General features: G+C 34.9%; 1 protein-coding gene across 3 annotated transcripts in view; it reads left to right on the plus strand.

Annotated features, from left to right (window-relative positions):
* Positions 1–10,297: 10,297 nt before the first annotated feature.
* Positions 10,298–12,193, plus strand: part of LOC150107066 (epidermal growth factor receptor kinase substrate 8-like) — a 379,016-nt gene continuing 377,120 nt past the window's right edge. The window contains exon 1 of one of the 3 annotated variants that reach the window (XM_090393423.1): positions 10,298–10,545. The gene's annotated coding sequence lies outside the window, so the exon portion shown is untranslated. Of the gene's footprint in view, positions 10,546–10,637; positions 10,678–12,193 lie in introns of those variants that run through there. The other 2 variants (XM_090393421.1, XM_090393422.1) reach the window with 2 other exon arrangements.

Here is a 12,193-nt window from a genome sequence, read left to right on the forward strand (position 1 = left end):
ACCGTGTTGGTTTTAAATATCTAATTGCTCTGTAAAATAACCAAATTCTAGCAGTATTGTAACATTTCAGGTGAAATCTTCTCCACTAGAATTCTGGTTATTAATTTAAGACCCAATTATTCCTTTTGCTTCCAAAAGTGGACAGTTTCTTGATATATTTGAGGGCTTGCATGAAAAATAAGACTTTTAATTCACTGAGTCAAAAAAAAAATCTGGTTAGTTTGTGGCATGAAATTTTACAAGGAGAAAAAAAAATGTTATGGCTTACTTAAATTTGTATTTTGACTGTTGTCTTCTCAGGCCGACTCTTTTTTTTTTTTTTTCACAGTAGGGATATTTATATATTTTAACACAATTATTATATTAGATATTCTTTCCAACACAAATAAATAATTATGTATTCTTATTTCAAATGAATATTAGCTCAGAAAGAAAGAAAGAAAATTGTAAAGAAAAAAAATGTTTACCTTCAAATAACTATTTTGGAAGCACAGCAAGCAAGAAATTCATCACCTTTTCAAAGGAAGAATATCAGTCATTTAAAAGGTGAACTCTGCGATTTGAAGTTACCGCTCGGTTCCGGATTATTACTCATGAAAAACACACAACTTAGGATATGTGTGTCACAATGAACGAATCATGTGAATGCTAAAAACATATAGTCACATCACAAACATCGTATGACCCTATGCTAAGGAATTAACAGCGGACCCAACGGACAGAAATCTAAGGAACAAAGGTCAAATAGCCTTTCAGGTTATTACAGAAATTTCGTTCTTTCAAGATTGTGTGTTTGCGTGTTGTGGTGTGGATAAAAATTCAACTATTTTGGAATATCTATTTGCATTAAGAAGAATCATTCTGGAAAACTGTAAGTAAATTTAAATTATCATTAGAATTTCTAGACTACATACAAAAAAGTAGTTATTGCAACCTTTTAAGTCTCCGTTTATTTTTAAAATACCGTTTGGTTTTTATTCTTCATGGAAACTAAAAAAAACACCATTACCCAAACATTTGTAAACAAGATAACGTTAATTCGAAAAAGGTGTTGTCATTTGCCAATAATCTTTTAGTAATGTCACCTCCAATTGATAATGAAAACTTCGGAGCAAAAAAAAAAAAAAACAGTGTATGTTTGAGGGACACCAGCATATAATAAAATTATTCAGAAAACCTAATCACACCCGCCATCACGACATACTCTAAGAATTCCCACCCTTTAACAGGGAAGGAAATACTCCAAAAATGTATTGGAAAATGAGTACACCTGTCTATAGAAGAAAAAAAAAACTGTATGTTTGAGTGACATTAGTATATATAATTAAATTATTCAGAAAATCCGAAACACGGACACCATCACAACTCTACTCTAAGAATTCCCACCTTTAACTGGAAAGAAATACCCCAAAAATGTATTGGAAATTAGTACACACAACTAAACAAAACATGACGACAATGACGGATGTGTGTCACCCTTGGAAAATTCCAAGATATCTCAAAAACCACAATTCCATAGCCAAACCAAAACACCATGTGATATCACAGAGAGACATATGTTCCCCAGAAATTTCCAAACATATAACGTCATGATTCTTATCTCTAAATATCACCAAACACACCACGTGATGTCCCCGACAGACGAGGGCCCCAGCGAAATTCCAAATTCTATAACAACAAACATTCACGTCACGATTGTTATCTTACCTTGATCTTGATCTGGTCAGAAGTGTCCCACCAATCACAACACGATTCCTTATACACTAATATATCTCCCATTTCCATTCAAAACAATAACGTCACTTATTAATAACAAACAAATAACGTCACTTATCTACAGCTCATAACACACACTACGTCACGATTCCTTATCTTATCTTGATCTTGATTTTGTCAGAAGTGCACCACCAATCACAACATGAATCCTTATCTCTACCATCACCCATAATTCCATACGCGAACCAAAATACAAGAACTGAAGCTATTGACACATATGCCCCCAGGGAAATTCCTAACATTCCAATCCCTTGAAGCCACGCCCACAATGACGTCATCGACCAATGGCGTCACGATTCCTTATCTTAACTTGATCTTGATCTTGTCAGAAGTGGCTGCACTACTACTGGTAAACAGTCTTTAGCATGCTCATTGCCAATCACGCGTTATCGCGTGGACGTCGCTAACTACATAAAAAAAAATAAAAAAAAATTGGCCACCACACGAAATTCCAATTTTCAGCTTGGCAATGAAAGTGTTGAACAAAACCGAAAATTTTCACCGGAAACTCGGGAGTTTCGGTTTGGTATATACGACAGAGGCTAACGCAGTTTCTCTAGAAAAGCGTTTATAGGATTGTTTGCTTCTTAAACGAAACTCGAACGTAGGTCTTTCCAATCAACTTTAACCAAGGGGAATCATCGTTAACAATCGAACTACGGAGGCTCCGAGCTCTAAGTTTATTCTCTTACTTTTTAGAGATGAAGCGGTGCTGATCTGCTATTTCTTTGTGTTGCTCAAACCCACGAAAGATTAGTTGCAAACGTATAGTACCCCTTTCGCACCGTGGAAGGGGTGAGGATTTTTTTCTATTTTATCAGTTTTTAGAATCAGAGCAATAACAAGAAGAGAAACCAGGAAAATCAGAAGACAAGACTGGGAAAAATTTGTATCAAGATTAGAGCATGACGTAAATTGACCTCAACTAAAGAGCTATAAAATCATTAAAAAATTACTCAAGAAACAAAGGATTATCTACAATTAGAAGGCCCCCTCCTCAAAAAAAAATGGACCAATCACTACTTATTACATTTTATGTAATAAGTCAAGAAACAAATGAAGAACAAATACAGTTTAATGATCTAAAGAAAATATTGGAAAAACTAAAAAATAGAAAAGCTACAGGAGAAGATGGAATAAATTCAGATCTATACAAATCCAGCTCTAAACCATTTCAATTACGATTAATTAAATTCCTAAAGAGAATATGGGAAGAAGGAAACATCCCACAAGAATGGAAGACAGCAATAGTCAAACATATTCAAAAAAGGAAACAGAAAGGATTGCGGAAACTACAGAGGAATATCCTTATTAAATACATGCTATAAAATATATCTAGACATAATTAAAAGGTTAATTAATACCATGGGCAGAGGAAATTATTCCAGAAGAACAATGCCACTTTAGGAAAGGAAGATCCTACACAGATTCCACATTTACACTCAAACAAACTATAGAAAAAAAGAATAGAATTTAACCTGCCAACATATATATGGCCTTCCTGGATTGTGAGAAAGCACACGATCAAAATTAATCAATATACTGTGTGAATTGAAAGCTCCACCTCAAACCACAAAAGCAATATATGTGTGTGTGTGTGTGTGTGTGTGTGTGTGTGTGTGTGTGTGTGTGTGTGTGTGTGTGTGTGTGTGGAAAACTATTCAAGAGAATGGAGGAAAAACAAAATCATAGGAATTAAAATAGGAAATAAAAAAATTAACCAGCCCTTTTGCATGCTGACGATCAAGTTATTTTTGCTGAAAATGTAGACCAATTACAGAAAAATCTTCACGTATTGAACAAAACAACAGAACAGTATGGCATGAAAATCTCAATAAATAAAACGAAATCAATAGCGTTTCAAGGTAAAGAAATTAAAAGATGCAAACTAGTCATCCACAACAAAGTAATAGAACAAGCGAACAAATTTAAACATCTAGGAAACTGCATAAGCCCCAATGGAGAAATTGACATTGCATATAAAAAGCAAAAATTCCCAGCAGTCACTGGAACTTTTGAACAGACACTTCGATAAAAAGATGTCTAGAACAACCCAAATACAACTTAATAGCCAAACCAATTCTGGAATATGGCAGTGAAATACGGACTTGGAGAGAACGAGATAAAAGACAAGTGGAAGCTGCACAAATGAAGTTAAATTCCTAAGACCGCTCGCGGGCTATAAAAGAATAGACAAGATAAGAAATGAAGAAATAAGAAAACAGTCATCCATAATTAGCATCACAGAAGACATCACAAACTATAGAAAGAACTGGAATAACCGTGTAGGAAGAATGATCGAGGAGAGATGGTCAAACATTGCCAGGAAATATAAACCCAATAGACACCAATCAAGAGGAAGACCCAGGAGGAGATGGGAGAACGACTTTTTAGACCCTTGAAAACGTTACAAGCAAACAATTGCCTAATACGCGAAGCCAAGGAGAAGAAAAAGAAAAAAGAAGAAGATATATTTCTCGTATTTTTAATTTATTTCTTATATAGTCCGGAAACTTTGCTCCTGACACCAAAACATGGAACTTTTTTGAAGCCACTTCAGACCTCCAATAAGTAGGATGGTGGTCTCACACGGGGAGATGAAATTCTTCATCCACCTAAACGCAATCACAAAAATCCATGGCAATGGTAGGATTCACACCCACAGCCTGATGATTGGAGAGCGGGTACGCTAACCACTCAGCCATTCAAGCTGGCAAGATTTCCTGTATTAACATTTTATGATAAATTTTGTTTATATTTGCTTCGGTTAGTTTCACAAGTATGCGACTGTAAATGAACAACGAACTCGGTGAGGATAAATGATTAAATCGAATAATAGTATTAATATCACTTCCAAGCCACTATGGAGTCCCAAGACATCGCGGGAGGTCAAACACTAACAAACCACGATAAGTATCATGTCGTGTCTTCGAAGCATTCAATATTGGAGCATTCCCTACCGACTCTGGCAATGCATTCCACTCGTTCATCACTCGCCAATCAAAAAACCTCTTTCTCACCTCTTTATTCACATGATCTCCAATTCTCCCGTCACCCATTATCCTGTGCAGTAATGTCCCCTGTATCTTGATAGGCTCCTCTGATCCGCTTATTCGTCTCAACCATATTGCCCCTTCTTCCGTTTGCCGAAGACCACATTCCCTCAATCTGTCCTCATACTCAACATTCCCGAATCCTAAACAGTATTAATTATTCGCGTCTGCACTCTGTTTCCCTGTCACCAATATAGCCAGGTTACCGGATCTGTGGGCAGAAGTTTAAATGAGGCCCGCCTAGCACCTTATAGAGTGAAACTATCATCTATTTACCTGCCGTACATGTCAGCGTTCTTCGCATTATAGCAGCAATTTTTTGGGTAAGTAACCCTTGCACAGGGCCGCGCCAACCAAGGGGTGCAAAGGGTGCACCGCACCCGGGCGGCAACATTGATAGGGCGGCAAGAAACAAATATCAAATATTTATTTTATGTAGCTGATATCTAATTTGGATTATACAATGCAGTGTAATCATTAATAGTAATAATATTGATTTCTTGGTATATCCTACATCGCAAAATTTAACTAATATAATATTAATAACCCTCACTTTCAGATGTCAAACGGAAGAAAAAGATTTTCTGGAGCAGAATATAGAAAACGAAGAGCACAAAAGAAGAAAATGTAAAAAAATTTACGACTCCTATTTACAATTATTTTGCATCTTCATGTACAGACAAATCTTCAGTTGCTGCTCGAGAAAATATTGAAGATTCTTCTTCTTTTGCCATACATTTAACTGAAGATTCTATGGCTGCTAAAAAACGATGCTTAGAAAATTCATCTTTCACTTCTGAAACTCGCAACAGCTCACGCGGTTCACCGGAAGAAACAGGTGACATAAGCGTGTGCAATACAAGTATAACAACCGAAAACTCTCTTATGAATTCTATCCTTGAGCATGAGTTTGATGATCCAGGAAAGTGGCCTCTAAAAATAACAGATAATCTCAAAATGATTCTAATAGATGTTGGACCAAAACAAATATATGATATATGATATTTACCAAAAGATGAAAAAAACAGATCATTTTCAGCAGATTATTACTATAAACGATTGAGTAAGAACGAAAAGATACACAAAAATTGGTAATTTTATTCTAAATGCAAAAATTCAGTTATTGTTTTCCTGGTAAACTTTTTAACGATAAAATTAATGCGTTCAATGATGCAATTGGTTATTGCGATTATTTATCGAGAACATTAGAGCGCCGTGAAAAAAGTGAAGCACACATCAAATGTTACAAGTCATGGATCGATTTAAAAAAGTCATTTATAAATAATCACACAATAGATGCGATAAATGAACAATTAATAAAACTAGAAAAAAATCGTTGGTAATCAGTAATAGAAAGGATTATTTATACACTTCAATTTTTAGCAGGACAAAATTTAACTTTCTGTCGTAACAGTAATAAGCTTTTTGAAGATAGCAACGGTAATTTTTTAAAATTCATAGAAACTGTAGCAAAATTCGATAATGTAATGGCAGATCATATAAGTCGAATACAAACCGATAAGAACAAAATGCCACGTTATTTAGGCGAAAAGATACAAAATTAAATCATTTCAATAATAGGAGAAAAAAATAAAATCTAATATTGTTAAAATGCTAAAATTAAATAAATATTACGCTATCACTTTAGACACCGCTCCAGACGCAACTTGCGAAAATCAATCAAGTATTGTAAGAGATTTGTTTACCTCGATAATGACAACAAGAAAATAGAAATCAGAGAACACTTTTTAGAATTTTATTCAATTACCCTCAACAGGCGAAGGTTTAACACAATTTTGTTGTCGATTTTTTGCAATCAGAAAATATAAATCTTCACGATGTACGTGCTCAAGCATATGATAACGGGGCACACATGAAGGACAAAAAGCAGGGTCTCCAAAAGAGAATATTAGATATGAACCAGAGAGCGTTTTACGTACCATCTGCCGCTCATACGCTTAATCTAGTTGTAAATGATGCTGCAAGTGTTCCGCGTGAAATAGCATTTTTTTTTTCATTAATTCAGGAAATATATAATTTTTCTTCTTCTAAATCAGCCTATCGTTGGAAAATCTTAAAAGAGGAATGCCCAAGTTTTACTGTTAAAAAAAGTTTGCGATACGAGATGGTCAAGCCTCATAGACGCTGTAAAAGGTTTAAGGTATAATTTAGAAGAAATATACGATGCTTTATACATTTCATATCAAGATAAATCAAGAGATAGCGACACAAGGAACGAAGCTGAATCATTATTATTAAAAATGAAATCTTTCAAATTCATATGTTCTCTTGTTTTGTTATAGGGCATCAAATCTTATCGATGTCATAAGTAATTTGATGCCAAAACCGGACGTCATTACTCTATAATAATGAAAACGTTGATAGACCTAAAAATTATTTAAAGGATTGTAGAACCAACGAGGCATTCAAAAATATGTTAGGGGAAGCAACCGAAATTGCAAATACAGTGGATTGTGATCCAATTTTTCCTTTATGCCAATCGTCAGACCTCGGAAAACAAAAAGATTATTCTCGTATGAATGAAAGTGGAAACGAAGTTATTGAAGCGCAAGAACAAAATTTCAAAGTCAATTTTTATTTAGTTATAATTGATAGAGCGATTTCAAAAGTGGATGAAAGATTTATATTATTGAATGAACATAATGATGTTTTTGAATTTTTAAATGACATTTATTTATTAAAACCAATGAGAAAAATTTAAATATTGTAAAGATTTGGAGATAAAATTGAACGCATATGAACATGAACGCATTTTCGGTACTTGAGTATATATTTCCGAATGATCTTAGTGTTTTCCCCAATTTGTCAACAACACTAAGAATTTATTTAAAAATACCTGTGACTGTTGCAACTGGCGAAAGATCCTTTTCAAAATCATAAAAAATCATCTCCGCAGTACAATGATACAGTTTAAGCATAGAACATCAAATTGCTACTAATTTAGATATAAAGGATATAATAAATGATTTTGCTACAAAAAAATCACGTTCAAGCAAATTTTACATAAAGGCATGTGCAATTAATCTTTGTTTATATTAAGAAATAATTGTTGTTCTTTTTTTGTGTGTTTTTGAAAAAATGTTAAAAATAATTATACGAAACTATGTATTCTGTGTTTTTAATAAATAAGACATGTAACTTTTGGTTTGAATAAATTGTTATTTCATTTATTGTAGTAAATGCTACATGCAATTTCTTTTAATTTTTTTTTTAAGGGGTGGCCGATAAAAGTTTACACCCGGGTGGCAAATACCCCTGGCACGCCTCTGCCTGTGCCATTGTACTGCGAAGATGATTTTTAATAATTTTCAGCTTTGAAAAGGATCTTTCGCCAGTCGGAATGTTAAATTTATTATACGCGAACTCTCGGTTAGTTCATAGTCATAAAGTATGGAACCTAAAAGGTTTCAGTTTAGTTTATTTGATCTATTATGGAGGGATATTCTAAAAACATCCACATATTATAGCGAAATGTAAATACGAGAAAAAATTTACCTAAAATGTTTTGGTTTACACACGGAAGGTTTTTAATTTTTTTTTATTTACCAACCGCACACATTGCCACCTATCCCCAACTAACTAGCAATATAATATTTTTTTTTTTGAAAGAACGTTTGAAAGTTGAAAGAACGATGGTATACACACACGTTTCGATTGGAAAAGACTTCAGCTCGATTCTCGTAGTGGCGAGAGGAATCTTTATATGGGCTTTTTCAATTGCAGATGTCTTATCCAATATTATGCAGAGATAACAGGGTTTTCCCCTCATGGAAACTCAGGTTTTTTTTTTTTATCCTGAATACAAGCAAATTGGCCAGGAGAACATGTGGAATTTAGGGAAAAAAAAAAAAAAAAAACTATTGATGGTTAGCGGTAGATGGCGTTGTCAGTTAATGGATTTAGTGGTGGAGACGGTGAGTTGTGTGTAGCAGAGTAAAAATGTCTTCTTTCAATTAGCTTGTGATGTGATAGTAGTACCTCATTATACGACCAAGTATTTACTGAGAGTTCACTTATGATGAAGTTAAATTTCTGAATCAGGCTTACTGTGGTACTAAATTTTTTTTTTTTTTTTTGCATCTTAAGGTTTCTGTCTTTCTGTTCTGTTTCAGGCCAGTAAAACCTACAACAAGCAATAATAATAATAATAATAAAAAGCGAATATATAATGGCTCCTGGAGAGAGAGCATGTCTTAAGTCATGCAAGCCAAGGCAACTTCTACGCCGAAGGTTACATTCTCAGAAGCAATCTGGTAAATTTCGAAACGTTTTAAGTTTCATTTACAGTTGCCATAAACTATGGATGTATCTATAATATCGTTCGTCGTAGTGACTAAACTGAATTTAAATTAATACTATTACTATTGCAAACCAGAAAAAGTATCCCAATTTGTACTGTGTAAGAAAATCCCATTTATGTAAATAAAAAAATAATAACAGCTTAGAAAGAACATTGATTTTTATTCGTATAAAACTTAAAAAAAAAAAAAATGTAGCTCTCCTTAATAACTTATTCCCGCATACAAGCAAATGGCGTTTTATGCGGAAAGGACCTGACCTCATTAGTAATAGAAATAACATTTTAATGATTATTTTTAAACAGTTACGCATTAACGATTTTTTTTTTTTTTTTTGTATGGTCTCATATTGTTGGACTGGTGTACTGCAGTAGCGATGTCTTTCGTTTCGAAAAGCTGGGTGCGATTTCTACGCGAGGCACGTTTATGAGGGTTTAAACAAAAGATGAGTTATCTGGTCTCATATCGGCGGTCAGGAAGGACAAAACACTCGATTTCTCTTTGTGTGGAAAAACTTCCCTGAAAAATTGTTTTCTTTTTGCAAAACATGCACAGGGCGCAGTTTAGTGAAGGGCCATACTTATGCACAGGCGCACGAGGCTCTAGTTTTGGGCTCCGAAAATTAGGGCCAATTTAAGGGGCTCAAACAATGAGGAGGGGCCTCGGAGCACTCTAACTTGGGTTCCGTCCGCTTCGGGAAAAGTGTAAGTACGGCCCTGAGTAAAGGCTGAACCACAAATGTACTACTGAGCGGTTTCGCCTAGTTCTCTACTGTGAGAGGCCTCTTCAAACGAAATTAACATGCATTTCACTACAACCACGCTCTCTGCTATCAAAGAATACATGTAATAAAAAAAATTAAAAATATGCCTGATGGAACAGGAATTCTCAATCATTTTGTAACTGCTGCGATAATTCTTCGTTCTTTTCGCTACCGGATAGATGGCTGTTCGAACTGCCACATACTGATTCCAAAATGAACAAAACTCGTATATACAGCATTTACGGATGCCATTTCTCTTGAGCGCGTTCTTCCACCTACCTGTCAGGTATATGTACGTCCCGACTTCCGTCCGTCTCTTCTGCCAATCAGATCTTTCTTATCACTATGACGCTATTAGTCACGTGGAAAACATCCAAGGAAGAACTTCGGTAATGCATTTTAGTTTTACTAGTCCAATAACACCTGTTCAAGTTACCTTTGGAACTTAGTGACGTTGTCAATGATAGTTAATTCTGTCAAGTAGTTATCTGGCATTCTGTTTGGAATTGTAGCGAAATGTATGCTCTCTGATTCTTTAATGCTAATCCAGTTGTGCTTGTGATAAAAGTGCCGACAAGAAACAATGACTGGTTAAAACCAGACACGCGCTGGTATCCGAGGGTGGTTGCTAGAGGTTAGTACGGTCATCACATCACTTTTTTCCCTTCTGTTTTTTTTTTCTTTACTTTTTTTTTTTTAACCATCGTTTTTCCCCCCCCCTTACAAGATGATGTTACAGTTCTTGCTTAAGATAAAAATACTTGCAGTAAGTTATAGATATTTATGTTGCAATCTCCATTTTGTACGAATGTTTCATGATTTGTTAGTTTGCATATACTGAATTAGTTCTTAAGACTTTAAACGAGTGTAATATGATGAGCATGTTCAGGATTCGTGTACTGTAGTATATATATATATACTATTCGAGTATATATAATTTGTATTAGTACACCGAATGCTAAACTTACCTAAGGAAAAACATAATGATGATTATAATAATATATGGTTATATGAAAAAAAAACATACTGATAATATATAAATAAAAATTACTTTCATTAACTGCAGTGTCATATATGTGCAAAGCTAAAAATAGGATACTTTTCTGTAAATCTGATTAGAGGATATCACTGACTTCCCATGCTTCTGCTATTAACTACTACCTTTATAATTTTTCCGTATCTTGCAACAAGCTGGATCCTCTTGAGTGGCATCAAAGGCTCTCAATAGGATCCAGTAGAACATACATCATGGGCCATCTAAACTCTTGAATAGGGTTTTGCAATACTATATCTCTGCATGTGTGTGTATATGTACAGATATGCAGAGATATAGCGTTGCAAAACCCTATTCAAGAGTATATAAGGCCCATGAAGGTTTATGTTGGCCCATATATATATATTATCCTAAGACCTCATGAAGTCAAAGTCTCTTCTAGTAGGTCCTTTTGTCATACACACCACTCATCGTACTGCACCTTACCTAAACACATTCAAATTCTCAGTACACACAACATTCTCTCACAAGGCATTCCAATCATTCACAACTCTGCAGGCAAATACCTTCTCTCTCTCCTCCCTGCTCACATCTGCCTTATACAGCTATCAGGGAAGACCTCTGGTTCTCCTCTGATCTTGCAATTTTCTGTAAAACCTCTTCAACATTGATCCTGTAACAACCCCTTACTAACTTGTAGGTCTCTAACATATCACCCTTCTTCTTCCTATCCACTAGACTAAATTGCATCTTCTCAACCTTTTCTCGTATTCAACATTCCAAAGATCAGAAACTACCTTAGTTAGTCGCATGTGTATCTTTTCCAACATCTCTTTGTGTTTTTGAAAACCAGGTGACCAAATCTGTGTGCTGTAGTCCATGTCTGGCCTAAACAGAGCCTTATACGATGGAACACAAGAATCTCCTTACTTCTACAAGCCAGTGTTCTTATAGCCATATATAAGCCAATCATTCTTAGAATTCATTGTGTTGTTCTCACAATTTTGGCAATGTGTCCTTGCATTTTAGATCCTTATCCACCATCACCCCAAGATCTCTTATATCATCCACCTCCAACAATATATCTTGTTCCATTGTATAAGGCTTTGATTAGGCCACACATGGACTATTGTGCCCAGATTTGGTCACCTGGTTTTCAGAAGGATGAAGAGATATTGGAAAGGGTCCAGAGGCGACTGACTAAAGTAGTTTCTGACCTCTGGAATGTTGAGTATGAGAAAAGATTGAGAAGATGTAATTTGCAGAGTCTGGTGGACTGGAGGAAGAG

This window comes from Typopeltis vanoorti, chromosome 5, assembly GCF_054136105.1.
Source record: "Typopeltis vanoorti isolate ZY-2024b chromosome 5, IOZ_Tvanoo_1.0, whole genome shotgun sequence".
Lineage (NCBI taxonomy): Eukaryota > Metazoa > Arthropoda > Arachnida > Uropygi > Thelyphonidae > Typopeltis > Typopeltis vanoorti.